The sequence below is a fragment of the Halyomorpha halys genome, unplaced genomic scaffold (assembly GCF_000696795.3).
Source record: "Halyomorpha halys isolate HHAL.00 unplaced genomic scaffold, Hhal_1.1 Scaffold1664.1, whole genome shotgun sequence".
In the NCBI taxonomy this organism is placed as follows: Eukaryota; Metazoa; Arthropoda; class Insecta; order Hemiptera; family Pentatomidae; genus Halyomorpha; species Halyomorpha halys.
In genome coordinates this window covers 95,956-101,166 of record NW_027107683.1, presented here as the reverse complement: position 1 = coordinate 101,166, position 5,211 = coordinate 95,956, and the positions used below count along the sequence as shown (strand labels likewise).

Sequence of the window (5,211 nt, the reverse complement as noted above, 5' to 3'; positions counted from 1 at the left end):
ATAACAAAATGCCTGCAGAATTATTTCATGAATTTTAATTTATAAATGTTTTGCATGCACACCCCAGTCTAAGCTCATAGACTCATACAACAAGCTAGAGCACGTTATAAAAAGATAGATGGAAATACTAAATATATATATTTAAAAAAGTAATATATATAAAGTTATAAATATTCTACGTCATATAAGCATGCCGCCTTCCACTGAGACATCACCATAATTAAACCAATCTGTTACCATAATTTTTAATGATTAATATGACATAATGTTTACTTTAACTATTATTAATATATAATTTACCTTAATACTGGTAGTTGAATCAGATTTAAACAAGCTGTTGTACCATTATAACGTTCGTCTTATGGAACATCGTGTCAAGTTTAGTGTATGATTCTGTTCTCATTAAATCTATTTCTGGATAACAATATTTGTGAGTGTTTTCATCGGTTCAAGAGTTGATTATAAACTAATTTCTGTAACAATGGTTATAATCATACCAAGATTCAGCATCTACTCCAATCCGCCAGGTTTTTCTCTTTACTCTGTTGCCTAAGTGATAGAGATTGGTTGTTATGTGGGCGTCATTGCGATGAAATTTTCAGTTCTATTGTTTGTCAAGGGTTATAGGATTTAATAAACTATCTGCCAGAGATGATGTCTAGTTCCTCTTCACCTAATGAACAGCTAACCCTAAAATTAACATTAATACTTTAAATTTAAATAGTAATATTTTTTATAAATTATTAAAATTAGTAATCTTTTTAGCCTTGATGAAGCCCTGTAAAGTGGGGCGAAACGTCGGACATTAAAATAGTTTTAAACTATTTGTTCTTTTTTTGACCGCAACCCTGGGCATCTTCTTATATTTAAATCTTTACGGTCAACTATATATACATATATACTAAATAGTAATAAATTATAAAAGTATGTGCTGTATGTAAAATAATACAAGTACGTAACATAGACCAAGTTCTATTCTGCTAGCATTACGTCAATATCGATTGATGGTCTGTATGGAACAGGTTCGGCCTCGAATAGCAGCAACTAATTTTGTAGTATTGCGTAGCCAACAGGTTCTCATTTGATGATCATGATTTAAACATGACATTGGAACGACTGAAAACCAGGGCATGGTAGTTGTTTGAACCATTTTAAGACACAACTCTAAGGCAAAAATGCGATTCCTCAATGTGTATATATCATAATTAACAATCACTTTGTTATTTCTTAATTATTTATAACTAGAATATGTTTAACAGATCATGTCATACTAGAAGAATAATTATCAAACCTTTCAGTTTCTTTCTGTCACTACCCAATTTTTAAATATTTTTTTCACATAAAAAACAAACGAAACCACTCTAATTAGGTCGATATTGCAGTATTTGCGAATAAACTAAACACTAGGTGAAATGTATTTGTATTTTTGAAATTAATTTCATTGAGGTAATTTGAAAAGAATTTTCTTTTACTAAAGAAATATATATTTAATTATAATAATAGTAATTATTTACTTCCTTTAGGGAAATATCATATACGAATTTGGCTAAAACAAAAATATTACATAGCCAATATCAACAAATATATTTAATATTTTATGTACAACTCAGATAATAAACATATACTCAACCAACAACCAAATAGAAAAATTTGATATCAGGATTTTACTGTATTTTGGCCTCGTTTTATATTCTTATCACAATGGGGAAAAAACTTAATGTTCGACGTTTCAAATTAAATTTACGAAATGATAAATTAATTTATATCGAAGTTAGAAATTGCTAACAACCATGTATTTACAACCAATTCAAACAAAATACACAATATTATCAGAAATTTTCAAATAGCCAATTTTTTTTTGTACAGCCATTATATCGGCTATACAATAATAACAGTCGTTTGAGTTGTAACAACACCATTCTCATGTATTATCCAAATATATTAATAAAAAATAAATAAACAGTTTCTAAATAATTGCTTATTGGTAATTCACAATTGTACCAAACAATAGTAATAAATAACTATATAACACTTTTTATTTATTAATTTAGTGATATTTACAATTATATTTACATAAAAATACATCTAGTAAATTTGATATTTGATGTAAGTATGATACAGGCATGTAGAGAAACAACGCATTGGTATTACTCTAATAATATTTCTAATTTAGAAGGTCATCTTCTTTTCAGGCGCCTTTGAGAATTGCCAGAAATGGAGGAGGATTTTACCAAGGATTTTGGATTGCAAGTATTGGATACGAAAGGAATTCGAAGGTTTAGTGGAGCCCCAAAGCTAAACTCCGTATGTCCAGATAGGCCTTATTATAGTCATGTAGATCAGTCTTTTGTAATGGATTGGAAGTTCAGACCGTTTATCAAGTAAGTGCTGTAATACGACGGCAGTTTCCTGTATTTTCAGTCTTGTGTGAAGATTCTAAGTTAGTCGTTTGTTCAGATGTAGCCCAAGGTAGTGGATTTGTTCGACAGGGGTAACTATAAAATATTAAATAAATTTTTAGATAAATAACTCGATATTTATAGTTCGATAGTTCTTTCTACTTCAACCACTTTTTTTTGCTTATTCAGTTCGACTACAACAAAGGAAGCTTGATGGAACGGAGGTCACACATCCTCTATCTTACGTAGGTTTCATTCCCATCCAGATTAGTCCAAATTTATTTCCGGGGGGGAGAAATAAATTTAGTCGGACCCACTCATAAAAGAGAATGATGGCAACCTATACTTAGGCTATCCGGGTCAACCTACATATCCTTAAATGAGCCCAGTTCCATTCGGAATACAATCACTTGTCCTTGAAAAACCTTTTAATTAGATACCATAAATATTTATTTTTATATTATATATTTGTTTAAATCTTTACTTTCACTTAGCAATATATGACATATATAGTAAAAGGAAGAATTGGGACCGAAAAGAAAAATACAATTCGAGTTTTTAACATGTCTTTTGTTAAAAACTCGAATTCGAATTTTCAACGAAACACACGTTTTGAGGTTCCTTGAATCCAAATAAGGAAGTCTCGGAAGATGATTTGTGTGTACACCTATGCTCAACCTAATGAAAATTATAAGAAACTAAAAATATGTATTTAGAGAATATATTTGCCTATATTAATATATGACTGGGATGGTACAAACACGGTTTCGCCAATCATAGCTTCCTAAATGCAACCTCATATTTTCGATTTTACACCTTCTTACTATTTTTCGAAAAAGGTTCTAGTTCTTCGAAAAAGTGTTTGATTAAACTCGAATCTAAGCTACCTTTGATTTAAGTTATATAGAATAATTGAGAATCTCTCATTGTTAATACATATAAAAATACAAATTATGAAAGAGTTCGATAATTAACCAAAAGAAAAAATATTTTCTTAAAAATAACATTATCAGCATAATCATATAATATACCGTTGGAATGCCAAAAATTTTAGAAAAGATAATATCTAACAATTTTAATCGTATAAGGTAATAGAGAATTTAGAAAAAAAAAATCATTAGTAAATGTAATTTATGAATAAACGACGTGTTTCATGGCAGTTTTCAATTATTTTCTTCACTTTTTTATTTATGAAAAGATTTAATGTGACTAACAGTGTGGTGTGATGGTTCTGTGCTGTAACTGCATTAATTTAGCTTTTGTTTTTATATATTTTATTTTTATTTTCTTCATTTCATTATAACATCCATATTTTTATTTTTTAACTTGCATAATCATTTATTCCCATCAAACATATTTATTACCTAGGATTATATCTGGACAAACGACTGAACTGGAATCCTCATACTAGACTGAAAAGATAGGAAACTGCTCTGCGATTGCGACTATTAAAGTAATTACTAGACAAACAGTCTCCACTTTCAACTAATTACAAAAGACTCATTTGCATGACCTATTGTAACTTGGCGCTGTATGATTACTATAAAGCGGTTCTGACCCAATGCAAGGAAGCATGGCGCTGTTTTTGGTCCAAGGTACCTGAAACAAATAAAATGAAGACAATTCTTGGTGATACTCAACCTCTACCGCCACTCATCAAAAATCGCCGTGAACAATGCAGTATAACCCGACTCAGGATCGGACATACAAGATTAACACACAAGCACCTTCTTGAAAGAAATCCTTCACCAACATGTTATAGTTGTAAATCTATCCTAACGATGGAGCATATCCTGGAACACTGTTCGCGGCTGGAATCTTCAAGAACGTCTTTTGGCCTACGGGGACAATGTCAAGCCTTACTGCCAGAAAACTGGAATAATTTGTTTAAGTTCTTAAAGGTGAACAACCTGTTCCAAGAAATGTAACCACGAAATTCAGAATACGGTGTAGTTGTATACGGCACCTAAAAATTAAGAAAATAAATAATAAGCATTTACATGACTATAACAAGGTCTATATGGACTTGAAACCCAGAAGTTGTGCTTTGGGGTTCCACTAAACCATCGAATTCTTCTCCCACCCAATATTTACAATGCAAAATACTTTTTACTTTGTCACAAAACAAGTCATCAATCCTTCCATGATAAACTTCCTAACCACCGAACCTACTTGTTTTAACCTGACTTCTATCTGATCACCTGATAATCCTCCAAGGAGTCTAAAAAGAAGATTGTCTCGAGATGTTCCCTGTAATGAGCAGGATTAACCGATGAGAAAAAATTCAATATATATAATTTAAGTAGATTTAAATTCCAATATTTTACTTAATAATCTGCTCTCAAAAAACTTTACTTAATATTACTTTGACCTTCCATTGTTAACAGAATTCTAAAATAACTCGCTTAATAAGCCAATATTCTGTCCCTTCTCTGGCCAACTTTAAAAAGTCAGAACTTGAAAAACTCGTTTTAAAAAATCCGTTCTAATTGCAAAATAGATCAGTCCATTCTTTTATATCATTTTCACAATATATTATTTTTTTTTATCTATTGCTTATTTCCTTTAAAAAATAAAGGATCCCTTTATTTCTCATTAAAAATGTTTACCTATTATAAAAATTTATATTATTTTTAATATTTTAGATGACACTTTGGTTCTTGTGTCATATCAGTTCAGTAATTTCCACATTTTTTTTACAATCATTTTCGATGTTTAGGGTTTTTTTCCTTTTTATTATTTTTTCCCTAATAATATTTCCATGATTTCTTATTGTCTCTAAACCTACCCGAATGTAGATATTATACTATAT

General features: G+C 30.1%; 1 long non-coding RNA gene across 2 annotated transcripts in view; it reads right to left on the bottom strand.

The window, feature by feature from the left end:
* Positions 1 to 5,211, bottom strand: part of LOC106690334 (uncharacterized) — a 15,649-nt gene that overhangs the window by 9,977 nt on the left and 461 nt on the right. For both annotated transcript variants that reach the window (XR_001344580.2, XR_010843070.1), the window contains exons 2-3: positions 498 to 690; positions 301 to 414 (exon numbers count right to left, since the gene is read on the bottom strand). This is a non-coding gene — a long non-coding RNA (uncharacterized lncRNA). The remainder of the gene's footprint in view (positions 1 to 300; positions 415 to 497; positions 691 to 5,211) is intronic.